The following is a 23342-nucleotide window of genomic DNA, read 5'->3' on the forward strand; positions in this document are numbered from 1 at the left end:
AAAACTTAAAAACGCAGACAAGAAAAAAATGTGACAAAAAAGATAAAACAATAGAGCGACAGGTGATTTAAAATTAATGAAAAAGGCGGAAATATGAACATGGTAAACATTAAGTATAAGTTGAATAAAGCTTAAACTTGAGCAATCAAGTGCACACTGATTTTTTTTATTAATTATATATAATTATATTAAAGGAGTTTTTAAATAATAATTTTAACAATTATATACATGCAATCGCACAAATAGTGAGGCAAAACATTTTTATTTATGTAACATAATGTTAACTTTTTATTTTACATGTAAAATAAAACAAAAATTATATGAAATAAAATTTTAATATATTTCTCTATGTTATTTTTTCCCATTACAGGTATGTACTCCATGGCGGATTCGAAAAGATGATGTGAAATATTTTTAATTTGTTTTTGATTACAGTGAGTAAATATTTGTAAAAGAAAGAAAAAAAACTTACCCCAAGCCTTTAGCTACTTCAGGGTTTATTAACATCAGCTCATGTTTTAATGCTTTTATACCCTACACCACTATAGTGATGAGAGAATTATGCGTTTGCGCTAATATTTGAAACACCTAAAAATATTGGTTCTATACCCAAATTAAATTATACAAATTGGCTTACAATCAATTTATGAGTTTATTTAGCTATGTATTTCCGTCTGTCCGTCCGCTTATCTGACTGTGTAAATGTAAAGATTGTTCGAGCGATACAAGTTACAATATTCCAGATATTTAAATGAAATATGACAAATACTTTTTGCAAAAACACAGGACGCTATTTAAACTTGTTCGTTTAGCCCCCATGCAACCGCTCCCCACGAATAGGTGCTCATAATGTTAAATGTATTTATGTCAACTTAGTTTTACAGAAGTCTAAATGATACTGTCGATTTTTGTAATGATTAGGCCTCATTTAACCCAACTCCCCATACAAACTTCTCTTCAAAAATTTCAGAATATTCCGGAATTAATGTAAAAGGAAATTAAATGTTTTATTATTAAAAATTTTTTTAACATACTCACTGGTGTAGGTTATTATTTGGTCAGCCATACCTTACTATATATTCCTACTTTTTTGTTAAAATATTATCAAACTCTTAAAAAAATTAATTTGAACAGCACGATGTATTGACCAAATGATTATTTATTCATCATTAACACTCGAGCAGTGCAGAGTGTATGTAGAACGGTTGACATGTTCGTTCAAAAGTCAATTTGTTTGTTGCTATAATTACATGGATTTTACACGAAAAAAAGGGTTTATATATATAAAAAATTGTTATTTATTTACTTTTGAAGTGTAAATGTCAACGATGTATTGAATAAGAAAGAAACTTAAAAAAACTGGTTAAAATTCAATAATTGTAAATGACTGACTTGCATTTGATATCAGAGTTTTGGGAGAACAGAAGATAAAGCTTACAGTGGTGTAAAGGTGATCTAAAATAATTGGCTATAGTTAATTATAACTGAAGTATTAGCAATTCAAAGAATCTCTAATTCAAATAAAAATCAGTTAATTATGACACTAATTAATTTCCTTCCCATAAAATATTCACTTAAAAATTAAAAAGTTTCCAACTAATTAATTAAATACATAAATGGAATTTCTCTTTAAATTTTTATATATTTTAAATATAGTACATTAGCAGAAATTTACACAATAAATTCCCTACTCATCAATGGATAGATAGAAAGATACATAGATATATAGCTATGAAAACTTATCTATGAATTTCCACATCTTCCCCTGTTATCCATATCCGCAGCAGACTTAAAAGTATATTTATTTTCCAAGAAAGAAATCACGCATAATGAGGCATGTAACACTACATGCCACAGGATTTTTCATTTTAAACAATAAGTGAAATGTTGCTGGATAGATTTAAGCACACACATACACCAGAAAGAAGTGTGTAGGTACTTTTCTTAAGTATTTTTTGTATTTGTACTTATTACTTCACTTCTGCTTCTGTTTTTATTTAATTTTTTTTTGGCGGATTCAATTTGTGGAAATTTAATTGTATTTAATTTAGCATTAATAATAAGATTGTATTACATTAAACAAAGATAGAGAGAGAAAGTAAGTGAAAAAACAGCAGAAGTTGTAACAAGCTTTTTTTCATTATGTTTTATTGTTCTAACGTTAATGAAGTTCATTTATTATCCTTGTTTAAAAGCAGCCGGTAAAATATTTTCTGTAAAATAACAATTTTAAAATAAAACTTCTACCATCTCTTGTTAATATTTCAATGTATTTATACCCTACACCATTATAATGGGGAATGTATTATGCGTTTTTGCGTAACACACAAAAATCGATCAACTCACAAGCCCTTTCTGAATCGATTAAGACATGTCCGTCTGTCCATCATAACTGTATGGTTTAAAAATTAGAAATATACATAAATTAAGTGATTTTATATCTGTTGATGTTATTCTATTGAAAATTTCTCTTGCTAGAAAACTTCTTTTGCAAAAATAATAGTTTTCTTTAGGAAATTTCTCTTACGTAGATACCAATTTTATAAAATTTGTGGCCTCCGGTAGGTAAGTGGTTAGTGATCTAGTCTGGTAGACCGAAGGTGGTGAGTTCGATTCCCACCCGTGGCACTGGTTAAGGAGCGCACAACAGGCCCGATAGAGGCCTAGGTGTATTTCTTCGGATTTGATGTGTATACATCCTCCTTTCAAACTAACTAACTATATAGAAATTTTGTTTTACAATTTCTTCAAAAAAAAATTGTCTTACACGAAGACAATGTACATATTTATAAAAAGTGTTTCTATAAAAATCATATTTTCCATATAACACCACCTACCTGTGTAAGCAGGGAAAGACTAGTTTTATCTCTTTTGAAATAAGGAGTGCTTCCCATATTTTATTTTTTTTATATTTTTACTTAAATCTCGAATATAAATAAATAATTCAATTTAATATATATTTATTTTTGTTTTTTTATCTTTTCAACGAAAATAAAAATTTAAATGAAATAAATTATACAACAACCATTTTTATTAATCAGTATTATAACACTACCTAAGCGAAAATGTTGGTAGTTGTGAAAAGTTAAATTTAAATCTTTTTAATATATGTAAATAATACATTTAAGTATAAACATTAAAAGCAAACAAAAGTCTGCAAATTGATATCGAATATTTTGTATATTTATACAGCTCAATGGTAAAAATATATATATTTCCATATAAACTTATGTACATGAGAAAGTTTAAACAATTAATCCTTCCTTCCGTCTTATGAGGACAACATACAAATATAATTTAAAACTGCAAAAATAATTTATGTTCAGTGTCGGTTTCCGTTGAACTTTTGAACAAAAATTTACGCTTGTAAATAATTAATAAATATTTACAACAGACCATAATAGTAAGAAACACTTACAAATCTATTAGACCATAGTGACTCAGAAAAAACAGAGTAATGACTTTTATTTACTCAACAACATACTTTTCAATGACTACTATATACTGCCTGCATTACTTTGATAGGGTGTGTTAATGAATTTTATATTAGAGTAAGTACTTACTTTTCATATTATATTCGAAAGATTTTTTACAAGAACGATCAAGTAATAATACACGTATCCTCGTGAGCAACTTTTTTCGCAGAAACAAAACAACTTGCATATTCGCCATATTGCAGGCTAATATGAAGGTACTTAACAAATTCACTATTTTGTTAGTGTGGTTAGAACTTACCTCCTCTTTCAATGTAGTTTTTGCTGGGAAATAATATACAAATCTTTTCAAGAGAAATAATTGATAATAAACTTAGAATTAATGGTATTAAGATAATACAAGATTGAATTGTTTACATATTTTATTGCAGTTACTAAATTATTCCAAGTTTATTGGCAATTTAACATGAAATATATCTCAGCGATATCGCCGTGTTAATAAAATTCTAATGAATGCGTAGTGAAAGGATAACTAAATAGCTAAATTCTTTTAACAAAAAAATATTTAAACTTTAAAATATTTAACTAAAAGAGCAGCAAATGCAACAAAAACACGTTGTGGCTTTGTTCGAAGTCAAACTTTAATATGAAAAAAATATTTAACATTTTTTTCTGAATCACAAAACTCCATTTATTTACAATCGATAATCAATTTTTACTGCATCTATGGCCTTGTGTGTCAATAAGAAAAAAATGCATAAAAAAAGAAAAGGTTGGTTGTTAATTGGTATGAAGAAAAAAACTAGAAAAACTTGATTATATATTTGTTGACTTGATGCAGTTTTCAAAAATTTTATATTTATAGTTTATCTATTTCATTAAAGTAAAAAACAACAAAGTGCCAGCACAATAGTATACAAATTAAAAAAAAAAAAACTATAGTTGGGCGAGGCCGACCATGTTATATGTATTATTTTTTAATAATGCTAAATTTAACCGAATTATCGTCAAAATGTCTATATGTAGTTTGATTACAAAGTCTACATGGACAGACGGACGGACAGACTTAGCTTAATCGAGTCAGAAAATAATTCTGAGCTTATTGGTATACTTAAAAATGCGAGCAATAATTCTATGTGTTACAAACACCTGCACAAATTAAATATACCATCCTCAATAAAGTCTTATAAATAAATTAAACCTTCGTCACCGTCGTTAAAGAAGTTTTTACAATTAAGACAATTTTTCTATAAAAAAAATTAAATTTTCTATAGAAAATAATTTGCTTAAGCATAAGCATACAGTATATAAAATATAATAAGAAATTCAAACTATCTATAAGAACTATTAACACAAAAATTAACTTCAACAAAGTTTTGTATCTAAACATTGTATCGGAGATAAAAGAAACATTTAGAGTTCAACATGTTGCCAATGCTTATATACAATGTTTTATTGACAAGAAAACTCATTTCCTTTACCAGTTTTTCGTGTATTTTTGTGCAAAAAAAAAAAAACATAATTTTCGATTACAATCTTCATATAGCCATATCAAACAAAAGGGTAGTTATATGTTTTGAACAAAAAAATGCATTTAACTCACTTACCCTCAATCTTTGGTTAACCAATCATAAGTTACTGCTACTTCATATACAACTGCTGAACTGCTACTATGTTTGCAACTACTACCGCTACAACTACATACATACTTCTGCTATATGCCAACCTAGATAATAATCAAAATGATTTTTTTACCCTTAGAAGCTACCAATTTACAAAAGGCTTCAACGACGGGAAACATGACTGAAGTAAACAAATCACATCACTGGATGGATATTGTTGTTGTTGTTGCGTTTTTTATTACTTTAACTTCCCTGGCGTTTGTAAAAAGGAAATTTAATTTCTATATAAAAAAAGTTGTACTATTCCTTCAGCAAAGAAACGTCTAATATGATGGCTATGATGATGACAACACGCAAAACAAATAAAATGAAAAATAAAGGAAAAAAATATTTGTAATAACATCATATTAGGGAAATAAAGGTTTGAGAACAGGAAAAACATTTTTAAATTGAAGAAAATCACCACCTTAAAACCGAAAAATATGTGAACTTAATTTTTTTCTCTGTGTTATTTTCATGCTGATTTATGTTACAAACGAAACAAAATGGATATTTATTAACGCGACGTTACAAATACATATGAACTTTACGTTTTTTTTTTAGATTTTCTACATTCACTACCACATACTGGCAGCAATAATGTTGTATGCCTCTAATTTTGCTGCTGTTGGCAAAATTTACTTTCTCTAAATATGAAAAATGGCCAATTTTTTAACTGGCAGGACACCTTGGCAACTAGAAAGTAACCTAAATTTGTTTTTTCATACTTTTTGTTGTGGTTTATTATTCTATAACTTTGTACATGCAACCTCTTAAGATACAAATTATTTTAATTAACGACATAATGAAAAAAATTTTATGTTTATACTATGTATAACATGATAGTAAAAGTTTTAAACATACAAAAAATTTAGCGTACAATATCACGGGTTAATGTACACTCAATAATACAATGGTAGTAAATTTCCTCAGATACGTCAAGAAGTAAAAGTAACTAATACTTACAACCTGAAACTTTCAAAATTGTAAAAAATATGGTAACTTTGCAGAAAATTTCTTAAAATGGTGAAAAATTTTATTTCATTAATTATAATAATTAATATTATAATATATAATTTCTTTTGTAAAGAGACTAGTTATCTATGGAAAATTTCTTTTGTGTAAAGATAACATTTTTCTTGTAGAGAAACATGTTTTCTGTACGAAATTTCTATAGTAAATATTCAACTTATATAAAGAAATTTTCTTGCTAAGTAAAAAGTTTTCTATAGAAAATTTCCTATTGAAAGTTTCCTTTAATTAAGAGACTAGATTTCTACAGAAATGTTCTCTTGTTTAGAGACTGGTTTTCTATAGAAAATTTCATTGTTAAGAGACGAGTTATACCCTACACCACTTTAGTGGGGAGGGTATATTGGGTTTGTGCTGATGTTTGTAACATACAAAAATATTCGTCCTATACCCACCTTAAAGTATACCAATCGGCTTAGAATCATTTTCTGAGTCGATTAAACTATGTTCGTCCGTTCGTCCGTCCGTCCGTCCGTCTGGCTGTCCATGTAAACCTTGTACACAAGGTACAGGCCGCAATTTTCAAGATAATTGGATGAAATTTGGCATACACGCTTCTTTTGGCCCAAGGAAGCTTATTGAAAATGGTTAAAATCGGTCCATTATTTCGACTAGTCTCCATACAACCCTACCGCCAAATAGGGCCTTTAGGCTTATAATTAATTTAAATGATCTATTATGTCAACAAAAGTCAACAAAACTTAGTTTTATAGAACTTTAAATGACACTACCGCTTTTTGTAATGATCGGGCTTAATTTGACCCTTGCCCCCATACAAACTCCCCTTCAAAAAATAACTTCAAGGTCAAAATTCACTTACAAACACTAATGACACTTTTAAATTCTACATGAATAGTATTGAAGTAGACTTAACTCCCCCTACCAACATTTATAAGGATAGGACCCTATTTTGCCCTATTCCCCTTTGAGCCCTCTTGTAAAAAATCTCTTTTTTTCAAAAAAAAAGTGAAAATATTCCAAAATAAAGTTAAAAAACAAATCAAATGCTTTATTTTTTTAAATAATCCGCATTTTTAACATACATACTGACTGGTGTAGGGTATCATATGGTCGGCTACGCCCGACTATACATTTATACTTGTTTTTTATATAAAACTTCTATTGTTAAGAGACTAGTTTTCAAAAGAATATTTCTCCTGTAAAGATACTAGTTTTCTACAAAAAATGTCTATTGTTAAGAGACAGGTTTTCTATAGAAAATTTCTCTTGTTAAGAGACTAGTTTTCTATAAAAAATGTCTGTTGTTAAGAGACTAGTTTTCAATAGGAAACTTATCTTGTTAAGACACCAGTTTTCTACCGAAAATTTCACTTGTTAAGAAACTAGTTTCTATAGAAAATTTATCTTTTTATGATATTAGACTTCTATAGAATACAATTCATGTAACTTTCTAAGGGCAATTTTTGCCTGCAAAGAGTACAACTTTGTATAGGGAAGTATCCTCTGTAAAAAGTACAATATTTTCAACTTAAGTATAAAAAATCTTATTATTATTATTTGCACAAGTGTAATAACGTGAGAATTAAAAAAAAATAAAAACTCACAGAACAAAATTTGTTGTTATTATACTTGGTCACTAAGTAATATAACTAAAAAGTCCTTTTTATGATGATAGAGAAACCGACCCTTTTTAATAGATTATAAAAATATTTACAATATAAGGATTCCTTTGTGGCAAAATGCATTCTTTGACTTGTTTCTATTTATCCTCTATGAAAGTTTGCTGTGTTTAAAGAATTTTTATTATTTCTTTTTTCAGTCATTTGCTCTTGTTGCTTATTATTATTTTTTTAAATATATTTTTTTTTGCTTTTACTTAAATAATAGGAAAATTGTTGAAACAAACATCATAATGATGATAGTGGTATATGAAATTCCTCTGTAATAGAAAATTGTTCTATATTGTGGGAGCGTCTTTGGTCACGTGATTACCTGTAAAAGGAAAATACGGAAAAAAATCATTAAAAAAATATAAACTAAATATTTCACCTGAATAGTTAAGCTAAAAAGGAACAATATAAAATATATTATTCTTCTTTATACTTACAAATTCCCTACTTTGTATACAAACTATTCTTTGAAGAATTTAGCAATGAAATTTTATTTCCTTGTTTATTTTTTCCTTCGGATACGGATATTGTTCTTAGTGTTAATACTGCCACCTAAGAGGTGTGAAATTACTGATGCATTTAAGACCAATTTTTGTTGGTCTATTAACATTATTTTTACAAATTTGTTTGCATAAATTAACAGCACGAAATTTTTTGGAAAAGTAGTAAGCATTATTGTTTTTAATGTTGTTTAAATTTGAATTTCTTATTTTAACATTTGAAAGAAATTTTAGAAAACTTTTTATATGAGAATTCCATGCAAATAAATGTAAAATTTAATTTCACAAATTTAATGTGTACAAGTTTTCATAAATTGCATGAATTTTTTATATTTTCTTAAAATTTTTCATGCAGATAAAATTATTTATTTCAAAAAGTAAAAAGGCATTTTATTTTCACACTCTGTTATTGAGTTATTGTTTTGTTTTTTAGAACCTATAAAAAACAATACAGACAAATGTACCATGAATGCGAATAAAAATTTCTTTTAATTTAGTTTATTGTTTGGCAAAAGTGTTTGTATATATGTTTTTTGTTCTATTTAATTTAAATTTTTTCCACTACTAAACTTTTATGTTTATTATTAAAACAATGATTCTTTCCACATAACAAATATGTAGGTCTGCTTGATTGTCTATTTGATTGATCAGATGTTCTTAAACTTTACAAACGATGAGAGTGTGCACAGAAATACGATTTTTTTTCAAATTTTCTTTGTAAAAAGTTAATTTCTAGAATAGAAAAGTTATCTTGCTTGAATATTTGTATTCTATAGAAATTTCTATAGAAAACAAATGTCTTTATAAATACTTTTTTCTATAGATATTTTTTCTTGTAAAGAGACTAGTTTCCTATAAAAAATTTCACTTATAAAATGGCAGTTTTCTATAGAAAAAAGTTTTTTTTAGAAATTTTGTCTATAAAGGGATTCTCTTTCTATAGAATACTCTTATAAAGGAATCCCTTTTTTATAGAACTATTATCTTGTTAGGAAACAATTTTTTATAGAAAATTTCGCTTAATAAGATACTATTCTATTGAAAATATCTGTTATAAAGAGACTTGTTTTCTATAGAACACTTCTCTTGCAAAAAAGTCTTGATTTCTATTGAAAATTTCTCTATTCCTTTTTAATTCAAAAATGGTTCAATTTGAGCATCACTTGTCAGCCATCATATACATATGTATGTTCGTATGTTTTTCGCACACGTGATGATTGAGTGTTAAAAGTACTGCTCAGTACTATATGCATCAAATTTTATATAAGCCATAAAAAGTTTTATGAAAAAAATTAATAGTATTTTTTTTAAATAATATAATATTGCAATTTGTTTGTAATAAATTTGTTACAGAATTTTTTCTGTTTTATAATTAAAAAAATAAATGAAATAAGAGTATTTCAATATTCAGTGAATTCAGGTGTGAAATCTGTTTGTGTTTCGTGTTTTCTTTTTTTTTTTTTTGTTTTGCAGAAACATTTTCGTAATTTATTTAAAAATTTTTTATTTTAAATTTAAAATTTATTGTAATATTAGATTTTTATTTCTAAAATATATAAATACATTTTATTTTTTTGAAGCATTAACCCTTGAAAATACATAAATTTTGAGGGTGTAAATAATTTAATTTGTACACATATTATTTTTTATCTATTATATTTTATGTTACAAAACAAATCTGTTTTATCTATTTTGAATGTTTAAGGGTTAATAAACAATTTTGTGGCTTTTATGCATAAATGTTATTTAGGTTTTTATCTAGTTCACCTGTTACGACAACACAAAAAAACTTTTATTCATTTTAATATTTATAACCTTTTTGCTCGCGGTTGTTAAATTATTAATAAAATTATTACGTTTATTATATATTCAAATGATTTTATTTAGACAAAATGTCAATTGTGTTTTTTCTCGTTCTTTTTAATATCAAAAAACGCATTTTTCTAATAGAATTAAAATAAAGTTTTAATACTTTTTATAACATAAAATGAATATATTTGTCGTACAATGTACATTGATATATTGTACGTTGATTAACATTTAAATTTGAATCATTGTACTGGGCCGAACACCTATAAAAATGTTACTTTCTTAAAAATTCAGATAATAAAAATCTAACAAGTCTTAAAAATTCATAGACTAGACAATAGAATATACTACATACTAGATATAGACTAGAATATAGAATATACTATATACCAGATTATAGACTAGACTATAGAATATACTATATACTTGATTATAGACTAGACTATAGACTTGACTATAGACTAGACTATAGATTGGACTATAGACTAGACTATAGACTGGACTATAGGCCAGACTTTAGACTAGACTATAGACTATACTAAAGACTAGACTATAGATTGGACTATAGACCAGACTTAAGACTAGAATATATACTAGACTATATACTAGGCTATAGACTAGGCTATAGACTAGACTACAGACTAGACTACAGACTAGACTACAGACTAGACTATAGACTAGACTATATAATAGGCTAAAGATTAGACTACAGACTAGACTATAGACTAGCCTATAGACTGGACCATAGACTAGACTATAGACTAGACTATAGACTAGACTACAGACTAGACTAGACTATAGACTAGACTATAGACTAGACTATAGACTAGACTATAGACTAGACTATAGACTAGACTATAGACTAGACTATAGACTAGACTATAGACTAGACTATAGACTAGACTATAGACTAGACTATAGACTAGACTGTAGACCAAACTATAGATTAGAGTAAAGACCAGACTTTAGACTAGAATATATACTAGGCTATAGACTAGACTATAGACTAGACTATAAACTAGACTATAGACTAGACTATAGACTAGATTATATAATAGAACAAACTGAAGATTATATTTTAGACCCGACGTATGATTAGGCTATATTGTAAAGTAGATATTCAACTAAATATTAAACTATAGCTAACACTACACCTATAACAAAACTATTGTATTGATATATCATAGTCCTTCTTGAAACACTATATTTTTCAGCTTATTTCTCCTATTCAAATACTAATTGTTCTTTTGAATTTCTTTTTTTTCTTTACAGGTAAATAATCAAGAAATAAATTGTCATCATTAAAAAGCAACACATTGCTCTGACACTTGATGCCTTGGCAACAATAAAAACAACAATTATAATGCATAGTAAATATAGCCAAGTAAGTTTGTGCGGGAGGGGGGTTGTGGTACAAGAATGTGTTAGTCTTAAAAGGCATTTAATATATAGAGTCTATATACAACATTAACATTAAAACAACAATGACAAGGGAAATTAATTGAAAAGGAAGTAAGAGGACATTTGACTAAATATTTATATTTATACAAGGACTTACAATTGCAAGACGTACTGAAATCTACTCACACCCGCTCTTCGTTCTCACACCTACAATCAACTACATATATATGTATGTATGTATGTATGTATGTATGTATGTATGTATGTATGTATGTATGTATGTATGTATGTATGTATGTATGTATGTATGTATGTATGTATGTATGTATATCCAACATTCATACATACTCAAGGACAGACACTTTTAAAGGACACTTGAAAAGACGTTAAGTTTGTATAATATTTAAAAAAGAAATAAAATAGAAACAGAGAAAGAAACATACAATAAACAAGAAAAAGAATGAATGTTCAAAGGAATTGCAAAAATGAAAGACAGGCCAGTGATGTAAAATAAAATGAAGTGAAGTAAATAAAAAAAATACATCTTTCTGTAATTGTAATGCAGAAAAAAACAACAACAAATGAAATTATAAAACAAAATGTTAAAAAGTATAAAAAGAAATAAAAATATAGAAACTCAAGAAATGAAGTGTGTTTGTTGTTTGAATGAAGGCACGCTAAGTCAACATAATTAAAGCAATCAAGTATGACTTCAAGTAGAAAGTTAGCCCTTAGACAAATTGGTCTTTAGCTTAGAAAAACAACAGCAATAACAGCTAAAATATCTAAAAAAAATACACATAAAATGTAGTTAAACATTTTATGTGTATTTTTTTTAGATTTTGCCGCTGCAATAGTATGAGATTGCGTGGTTAAAATTCTTTATGTTAAACGAAGAACTGTAACTTCCATATTTTTTGTTAAGCTAAAAGAATGACGACCCGCTTGAATGGCAGAGGTTTACTTTATTTTGTTATTTTCGAGTGTTTTTAAAATGTTAAACGATTTTAATTTGTAATGAAATAAAATATACAAAATGTTTTTTTATGCAAGTACTCTTAAAATAATTTAAGCTTAAAGAAATACAAATGTAGACTTGACTGCCATGTGAAAAAAAATATATATTTTAAAAACACTTCTATGAGGATATTATAACAAAGTTACTTAAAATTCTAAAATGGGGAAAAAACAAAGTTCATAAATATTAAAACGATTTTTTTTGCAAAACTTAAAAGAAGTAGGTGTAAAAAATTTAAGAAGTAATAATGAGGATTATCATGCATATAACAATAAATTTTTATGCTATGCCCACAATATTAATACTTATGGAACCTTCGTTCCCATATTTTGGCATGATATGAAAGCTCTCTCATATAAAAAAGACGACATTTCTCTTTCTTTCACTCCCTGAAGACTGAAATCAGTTTGATTCAGTTTGATCTTTACTGAAACTGTCAGAATAGAAAGCTTTTTCATGAGATCTGTTGCATTTACAACAATGAAAGCTAGACAAATCAGACACTCTCTGGTAAAGTGAAAAAATTGTTAAGAATTTTTACTGAAACCGTCAGAATTAAAAGCTATTTCATGGAATCTTGAAGGAGTTCAAGAAAACACATAAACGAGCTCTTTGTCTATATCTAGTTGATAGCAGCACAAAGTTGTTTTCTGTGAAATTATCACGAAAGAGATTTGAGCCCATGGTATAAAGAAAGAGAAAATAATTTCTAAACACCAGAGATCAATAAAACATATAAAAGAGCATTTTGCCTATTTCTATTTTGAGCCCTCACACTAAAGTTGTTGTAACCACCTCTTTAATTACATTTGAAACTGTGGCAAGGAAAAGGGGCAATACCAACAAGAACTTGTAGTGTCTTTTACTTACTAAACAACTTATTTTTCTATGACTTACAGATGCAGATGGCATTACCTTTAAGTACTCTTATAATTATTTACATAATCGGATAAGTAGATGCTTTTTTTTAGTTTCGCTATTGTATTTGTATATTTTATTAAATTTTGCGCTAGAAACAGTTTTTTATACGCAGAGAAAAAACTGCTTATCACTGAAAAGCATTATTGGAAACCATTGGAAAATATATAAATATATTAATTATTGTTATATTGATTGAACTATAAATCTCAAAATTTTGTTTGAAACTTTCATTAATAACAAAAGCCAAAATTTAAAGAACCCTTTAGTAATTAAACTATTCAGCTATTAAATAAAAAATATGGTTACTACTAAGAAGTTTTACTCATTAACCAAAAACTTTTATATGTATCGGAAAAAAAACTTTCACAAGCTACAGCTAAGTTAACAACATAATTTATGATAATTTGTCAACAACTTTAATTTTGTTGAAATGGTCTAAGTAAATGAATTGCCACTAATAGTACCTTCACTTTAACACTCCTCTAAATGTATATACTTTCTTTCAATTTTCTGCTCTCCTAATTTAAACTTTTCCTTAATAAACGTATAATCACTTCATATTGTTTTTCTGTTCACCTTCTTAACCCGCTTCAGGTGTTTCAAATTTTGTTTATAATCAAATTTGCATGATTTTTTTTTTTATTTTATAATTAAAAACTTCTTTAATTTACAAAAAAAAAATAAACAAAAATTTAAATAGAAAATTTACAGACTTTGTACACGTTCATGCCAAAACTTTTAAACAATTTGTTAACGAAATACCATGTTGGTTTTTTTCGTTTATTTTAATTTCCTGCTTTAATTTTTTTCAGAGAGTATTAGAATTATAAGGAAACTGTTGAAGTGTTATAATAATCACGTATTTAACATGAATCAGAAAATAATTTTTGTTTTCTTTTTTTTTTTGCTTGTTTCATACTTCAAAAGCATAAAAGCAAAATCAAATAACTTCACATTTTGCAACGTTTGATTTTGAAATATGTATTTTGAAAATAAATATAAAGAAAAAAATTGCCAAACAATAAATTATGCTTGTAGGAGGGGAGACATCATGTTACTACAATTACACTAACTCTATATAGTAAAATAAAGAAGACGAGTAACAATTTTATAAGGTTGAGGCGAATCTCAAATACGCTACGAACCTGATTTTGCTGATTTAAAAATTTTAAACTTTTCGAAAGCATATTTGAAAGAATTATTGTAGATTTTGATCTCGAAGATATTAGGGATATGTGCAGAGTTAATTTCAACATATATACACAAAGGCTTATGGACGTACGGACCGACGAACAGACGGATATTACTCAATCGACTTTGCTATATAAAAGTATTTAGAAAATTGTATTGTTGAAATTACAAATTAAATGACAAACTTATAGTACTCTTCTCTCGAAGGTGAAGAGTATAAAAAATAAATTTTGTATAGAATTATAAAAGCAATAAATATACGAAAAACCTCTATAAAAGCATGTGCCGAAATGCAAATAACTTCCGTAAATTCTATGGCATTTTTTTGGCTTATGTAAATATTGGTGAAGGAAATTATAAATTTCTTGCAAAACATTTCTTTAATATCTTAAGCGAATCGAACTTGTCGGGTTAATACTTAGATAAGCAGTTTACTTTATTTTTTAATTAAAAACAATTATCCCCTCTTACGCCAACATCACATAAAAGTGAACCTGATCTTTTTCGTTTTGTCAAAATTATTGGAGTACATAATCCTTTTAAGTGATACAAAAACTACTCCCCTGTAACCATTATTGGAGTACATTATCCGTTTAATAGAATATAATTTAAACAAGGGTGTAGTTTAAGGATTACTCCGATGTAATGCAAGGATTGGTCCTCACCTAGGACATCACAATGTTAAATGAAGTATATTTTTCCATATATTTGGATTCGTTTTAACCAGTCTTCAGGACTTCTTGTCGGGTATTATTAAATAATTTCGGTTTTCACAAATGACCACTTATCCCCTTTGAATCATATGAAAGTTCTAAATCTTAAAACGTTTCCAAACACCAAAAGTAACCGTTTTCAAAACTAAATAGATATGTATGTAGTAGTTTCTTTCCATCTTTAATATCATTCATATAAAGTTTTAAAACATGATCCGTTCGCAAGCCTTATAGAACCAATAACTAATCTATACATTCTATCAGAATTTTCTGCCACAAGCAGATCTTTACACCCTTAACTTCAGAAAAATACTTTTACCCGCATCCAATAAAAATTGAAAGTATGAGCCAAATAAACAACATTTACTTAAAATGCATTAACTAAAAGAATAAATACAAACATTTGTTTACTTTTTATGCCGCAAAGTAAATCAATTAAACTCTAGAGATTTTATAACGAAAAAACACAGACAGACAATACTACAATAACACTTTTTAACAATAAAGAAAAAAACATATTTTTGGGCAAGTGCAAAAAAAAACACAACAAATAAAAAATGTTATTTGCTATTAATAAAATTATTATGCTTTAAATCAAAAATATCACAAAGCAATTTATTAAACGAAAAAGGGTTGTTGCTTGCTCCCAACTTATAAACCCTTTAAACTGCATTTCAGTTCAGTGAAGTGTTTTACCACCAAAACAAAATAGAAGAACATTTTCAATTATTGCCTTTTACTCTTCAGAACTCTAAATTGTTAACAACTCTATATTTATTTATTTTCTTTAGCTTTCTAATAATTTTTTGCCAATTGCAATTTATTATTATAAAACCCATAATTTGCTTTAATAGTTTCTAGGCATTTAATTTTAATGTTCATATCTCCTTTGAAAAAGGAAAAGGAACCCTTAATATTTAATAATACCATAACTAAAAAAAAGGTCGATAGCGGTTTTTTTTCTTCTTCTATAACAAGGGTTTGTTTTTCAAACCAACTTCATAAATATTTTATTTGCTGTAGTTATATTAATAACAGCGGCAGCAGTAAAAATTAAATAAAATTGCCTAAAGGCTTTTTGCATATAAAAACACATAAATACTTGCTTCACTTAAATGTAGTTAAATGCTAAAATGTATTTATTGTTCATATTTTATTATCGTTTTTTTTTTAAATATTTCTATTGCAGTTAAGGAGTCAAGTGACAAAAAGTTGGTTTTGCACCCTTCCATGTGTTTTTGTTAAGCAATTTGAGTATTTCTATAAATTGTTTGAAACAAATTATTAATGATTTGTTAGGGTGATACCTTAATAAAGGCGTACTGGAGTTTGACAGGGTTGGAAAATTTTACAAATATAAAACTTCAGTTCAAATATAAGTCAGCAAAGTGCTTTTTTGTACAATATAAATTTATCCAAATTTTTACCATTGTTATATGTGACTTTTTCTCATCTTTCTGGCAACATATGAATTTCGCGCAAAAAATCCATATGTTGTCATCGAGAAGACATCAAACGAATAACTAGTTTTTCACTACGAGAGAGCGTTCTATATCGACGAAAAAAATACCAGTCCGACAGGTCTAGTATGGACTATAGGGCGGTTGAAGTTTTTCGGTCATTGGCATAGGTTTCACAGACTGTTTACAGCCAGTATTTAAGTAAGAAAGAGAGAGAGAAGGGGAAAGAGAAATATGGAAGAGAAGGATTAAGAAAATAGTCTAGATGGAAGTGGAGAAAAAAGACAAAAGTAAACGCAGAGGTGATCGGTCTCCTTATTAGATTGATAAGTTTCAGTGTAATACTAAGTTTACCTGTGATCGATCAAGTTTGATCACGAGACCTGCGGCCTTGAGTTCACCTAATACATGTATCGGTTATATGTTTCCTAATGGTCTATAGTGGGTCACCACAGAACTGGTCTATGCCATCTTCTTTCCAACCTTTGCCAATGTATCACCAATATTTTTGCCGGTTTTTTCCTTTGACCCAATCAAGGGTAATTGCTGAACGTCTCGCCATCTTATTAAGTGACGCCTGGGATTTTTGGGCAAATCTTGATAAAGAATACACATCGATTAGGAAACTAATAGCGGCTTGACCATAAGTATAGATTATAATATTTGTGTGATATATCTTAAAGTACTTAAGCTAATTTGATGACCTTTTTATCGCTGAAATTTCCGATTGAAAGATAGTGCACTCATCATTAAGTCTTAAGAAAATTTTGGTTCCAAATTACTCAATGAAGATGTCAACATCAACACAGAATAGTAAGTGATTATACTTTACCGGAAATCTCTGCTGTGGAGAGACTGACGATTTGATATGGCTAGATATTATAAAGATACAGGAAATATTTAAATAAAGTTTTGTGGATCTCTGAGGTAGACAGATATACAGATCGACTTACAGAAAGACATTGCTATAACGTTCTAAAATTAAACCCAAATTCAAAACTTGTCATTATTAGAGTTTAAGCAAAATATGCCAATCTGATTTATCCAACTTTGAAATTTTAATTTATGTGATATTATATGCATATGACATTGCTCACACTTCATATGTCATAAATGAAAATTATTACATCTTGTTGTATGCAAAAAAATATTTTCCCCTTCAATAATAACAATAAATATTTAAATGGACTTTTTCCATGCGAAATATTTATTTCCAATTCAACCACTTTCATAATGGTAATTATGAATATTTATTAACATTTGAAATAAAATAGAGAAAAATATATGTAAGCTATTAATAAAAAAGGGTTACATATTGAAACGGTAATATTTTTTTTAAAGGCCAATGGCAATAGTATTAAATGCAAAATATAATTTATGATTTTCAAAATAACAATTCTATGCAACAAAATCTTTTGTTTATGAAAAATAAAACAACTTCAATTTAAATTCTTCCACCTCCCTGAAAAATTCGGCCATTTCATTTCATTTCTGAATAATAAAATATTATTCATAAATATACAAAAACATATTAAGTACAAAAAAACATGGTTTAACAGACATTACCATTTCGTCATAAAGGGATTTTGTTATAAAAAAACATGTAACGTTCAGTTGTAAAACACAAGAAAATCATTAAAAAAAATCTTTTTTATAACATTACCTTGAGAAACAAATCTTTTTCTTTACAAATATTTATCATAAGAAAAAACTTAATACTCTTTATACAAATTTAAATGTTTCTTAACTACACGAAATTTATAGCTCAAGAAAGAAAATAATGCCTTAATGAAAACAGCTCGGAGAATTTAAATATGAGAGAAAATATGAAAACAACAAGCAAATCCTAGATTATGCATTCATACGTAAGAAAAACAATTGTAAGATATTTTTCCAACATATACATACATACATACTTACATTGTTCAACATTATTAAAAATGAAACATAGACCTCGAAAAATTAATGAAGTTGATGAAAAGAAAAAAACTTTGTTGATAAATGTTTCATTTGCGAAAATGATTAAGTCCATTTTGTTTTTAATATATAAATGTTAATGAATAATAACTTAAATATTTTCTTTTAAATATGAAAAATTTTCTACGAATATCTTTTAAGTAAGTACTCAACATATTTGTCAAATAATACTTTCATTATACCCTACACCACTATAGTGGGGAGGGTATTATGCGTTTGTGCTGAAGTTTGTAACACCTAAAAATATTGGTGCTAGGCCCATCTTAAAGTTTTAACTATGTCCGTCCGTCTGTCTGTAGGTCCATGTAAACCTTGTGCGCACGGTACAGGTAGCAATTTTGAAGATAATTTGATGAAATTTGGCACATACTCTTTTTTTGGTTCAGGCACGAACGCTATTGAAAATGGTTGAAATTGGTACATTATTTCTCCTAGCCCCCATACAACCGTACCCCCTGAATTACGTTAAATGTTTTATAATGTCAACAAAAATCAGCAAAAATTAGTTTTTTAGAACAATAGATGACAATACTAATTTTTATAGTGATCGGGCATCATTTGACCCATACAAACTTCCCTTCAGAAAATGACTTGAAGGTCAAAATTATCTTTTAATTACTAATAAAAAATTTCACAATGAAACTAATTAAATCCTTTATATAATAAAAAATCCACAATTTTAACATACTGACTGGTGTAGGGTATCATATGGTCGGCAATGTCCGACTATAAATTCATACTTGTTTCATTATAAAGAATACTTATATTATGAAGTAAAAAAGACGGAAGATAAAAATATATTACAAAATGTAATGAAGGTCCACAATTTTATTTACAGACTTAGTAATATATTTAAAAAATATGCTCTTAAAATATTAACCTATTTTAACACAAAATTAAAAAAAAAAAAACTTATTTACACTTACCAGCATGTCTTCTCAGAAAATGTAGAACAAATATTTTTTCTTCTTTGAAAACAAATTAAGTTCGACTTGATTTTGAATTTACCCCGAGTTTTTTCTACAAATTAAATTTTTTTTACATATCATACCTCACATCTTTTTAAATTCAATTTTCATTAACATTATTTCAAAAAAAATCATTTTCACTACACTTCACTACAGATTTATTTATGGAAATGTTTTTGCACTGTAGTAGTGTAAAAAAACACACAAACCTTGTGTGAAAAAAATGATGCGCAAAAATACTATCAGTCTGTTAGTGACAGGCTATCACAGCGGTAAACAAACCAGATGTCAATGGAAAATTAATTGATTGATTTTCAAGATATATTATTTTCACGTAACACATTTCATGACATTTTGTGTTTTTTTTTTGTTTTTCTTGGCTCAAATGACAATAACCATTATAACAAATGTGTAATTTCCTAATCCACTACAGTCGGGAGAGTATTATACATTTATCATACTACTTGTAACACTAAAAAATTAAGGTGCTGCAACTAATAAAGGAATATCATATATGTGTCAATTAAATAATGTCCGTAGATAATGTCTGCATATCTTCAGCTCCTAGCCATAATTTATTTGTACTGTCACCTCTGTATAAGAAAAAGAGATCCTTATCAATCTAACAAATATGTCTTTAGGTGATGTTTTGGTATGTTTGCGCTGTCTTTGTCAGAGTATTTATTGGGTTTCACTCCTGACGCATATCATTTCGCAACAGGACTTCCAAAGTAAGAAATTAGATAACTCGAGTACATGAACTTTGTCAAAAATAAATACCTTAGAGTTACTCTTTAAAGTCATTCGAAGGTGGACTATCTTTAGTACATCCAGTGGATGAAAAAAAACCATCATATCATGAAGCACATGGAGCATCTATTGCATAACTTTCTGTGTGAACTTTTGTTCAAAAATCTGTATACATATTAGTGCGACTTCTATGGTATGTAATTGATAACTCGAGTACTTGGCCAAAGTGCGTGATCATGGTCCGACAGAATCATATTAAAAATTGACACCTTAGATTTATTTTTTAATCGAAGGTGGGGTGGGCTCTTTTATCCAACCATGTACTGAAGCACATTTCTATTGCATATCTGTCTGCTCATATTTCTGTTTTATAATTTGTATATCAGCGCGTTTATCTATGTTTAAATTTCTTATTTATAAAATACATCGCAAAATTAATTCACAAAATGTTTCAGAACCGATTTGTAGACTTTAGGATGTATTATAACTAATATTTCTATGCGGTTTAAATATCAGCACAAACATTTGTAGTCGCTAAGAACAAAGATACTTTTGCCATCAAATAACATTTCTTCAAAAAATATCAGACAATTAAAAACATTTCCTTTCTAATAAACAATTAAATTAAACTTTTTAAAATACATTCGATTTATAGTTTATTAAAGTTAAAGAAACTCTAATATTAAATTGAATATACAACAAGTGATACAATTTCAAATTTCCTGATTATATCAATAAATCTTAGAGTTTCTTCAACCATATCCTGTTGTTGCAACAAATTTTGTTTAAACAAAAACAGAAAATTAAATAAAGCAAAGTTGCTTTTCTTTATTGTATATGTATGTTTGCTTTTGTTTAAGCAGGATAAACTTGTAGCAAACATTAAATTTAATTACAATTTACTTAGGCAAAAAAGTCTAGGAAAATACATGCATACGTATGTATACCAACAGTTTCGCAAATGGTCATTTGGAGACCTTTTTGTGTCTCATTTTAGTGTCTCTTTATTTTTGATTATTCATTTGTAATCTGTACTTGTATCTGTAAAGTATTAATAATATATAAAATTACTAGCTAGTGATATACCTACCGAACTGCAGGGATGCATGTTTAAAGAAGTGCAGTGGGTAGAATGAAGTAAAATGTAAATATGTAAAAGTATACTTTTATGTAAACTTTTGTTACCAAAGGCACACATGTGCAAATATATTGAGGATACACAAAAGATAAACATTTACAAAACTAGTAAAACGCCCACAACACTATACACAGATGATGGTAAGCATGGAAAGGAGTAGATACTGTGTTACTTACAAGTATCTATAAAATAGTATTAAAGCACTTTAAATATCGGGAGTGTTAATAGTTTTGCTGCATAATGACGTTGGAGGAGTTAGTCAGTAAGTTAGTGATGTGTTGTTGGTCGTCTTTTGTTTTTAGAAAAAGTAAGAAAATCGTACATACATACACATATACTGTAGACATATGAAGTGATTTTCTTGTTTAAACATCTTTTAGTGCAACAGTTTATACTTTAAATATGTATAACTAAAGTAAACGAGTCATTTCTGGTTTTCGGGTTAAATAAATGCAACAAGTTTTACTTTTTAAACTCTTACTCTTGTCATGACTTTGATCTTAACTTTACTAGTTTTATATAGTACTATAAGGTTTTGTTATGAGTGTATATATAATTTTATAAAACTCCTATTTGACAAGGTACATTAAAGACAAAAAGGATACCAATGAAGTTTTAAAACTAAAAAAATTTAATGTTTGTATTAATGTGTGAGTTGCTTGGTCTTTAAAGGCCTTTAACGTTTTATAGAGGTGGGAGTAAATCTCTTCTTTATGTACTCTATTTTTAACAATTTAAATAAGAATTTAATTAAATTAAAACATACATCTGTATTTAATCCATAAACAATTATGTCGTTTGGTTATATATAGAAATTTTTCTTAAACCAGCATTTGATTTTGTTTTTATTTGTCTTAGCATTTTATTATATTTATTAAATAATTTATTTCTTTTTAGATTTTTTGTTAATAAATTTGAAATTTATACTTATAAAGATAATCTTAATAGTCTTTTAATATTTTGACAAATTATTTTGTTGTTATTTTTAAATGTTTCATAAAAGATAATTTAGTTATTGTTAATTATGTTTTTTTTTTTGTATAGAAAATGTTTTATAACATAAATTTTTGAATAGAACTTATGAGTAAGTTTCTCATAATATGAAAAAAGTTTATGTTTTTAAACAAAAAACTTTAACGTATTGCCTATGTTTGTTCTCATACTTCTTTATATGCTTAAATGCACGAATACTCCAAAGTTATTAGAGAGTCAATATTTTACTCTCTGCTAAAGCCTGTTTTATATATGTATATATTGAGTATTAGGTACATTTAATCAAGTTAAAGAAAGTTATTACTTATCTACACTTTTTTGCTTTCAGACAAGCTTAAAAACAGACATGTGAAAAAATATATAAAAGTAGACATAGAGCTAATCTTTCAGTCGTTGCCGAAGACTGTTTTGCAAATGTATATAGAAGTGAAATTGAAATCATTAAACATTCTGCCGATACCAGTTTTAGAGAAACATATGTAAAAATGTGAAAAGAGCAGACTTTTTATTAATTACATACTTTTAATGATTTTTTTAGTTTGTGTAAAAATATTCATTCCTCATATCCCTGCTCTTTTGCTTTTACACAAGCTTAAACTCACACATGTACAAAATATCGCATGAGCAGGCAAAGAGGTGATCTTTCACTCTCTGCTGAAGTTTGTTTTATATGCATATGTAAAAAGTGAAAGCAAAAGAGAAAACTTGCTTATATATAGAACTTTTTGTCGATGCCAGCTTTAGA

The 23342-nt window shown here is 27.4% G+C and overlaps 1 protein-coding gene and 1 long non-coding RNA gene across 6 annotated transcripts in view; both read left to right on the forward strand.

Moving 5' to 3' along the window:
* The window catches only part of LOC124421371, a 36657-nt gene extending 25104 nt beyond the window's left edge, over positions 1-11553 (forward strand). Inside the window, exons 3-4 of the long non-coding RNA XR_006941617.1 lie at positions 371-434; positions 11340-11553. This is a non-coding gene — a long non-coding RNA (uncharacterized LOC124421371). The remainder of the gene's footprint in view (positions 1-370; positions 435-11339) is intronic.
* The window catches only part of LOC111691206 (fasciclin-3), a 186307-nt gene that overhangs the window by 82765 nt on the left and 80200 nt on the right, over positions 1-23342 (forward strand). The gene's annotated exons all lie outside the window — the stretch shown is intronic.

This window comes from Lucilia cuprina, chromosome 2 (assembly GCF_022045245.1).
Source record: "Lucilia cuprina isolate Lc7/37 chromosome 2, ASM2204524v1, whole genome shotgun sequence".
Taxonomy (NCBI): Eukaryota; Metazoa; Arthropoda; class Insecta; order Diptera; family Calliphoridae; genus Lucilia; species Lucilia cuprina.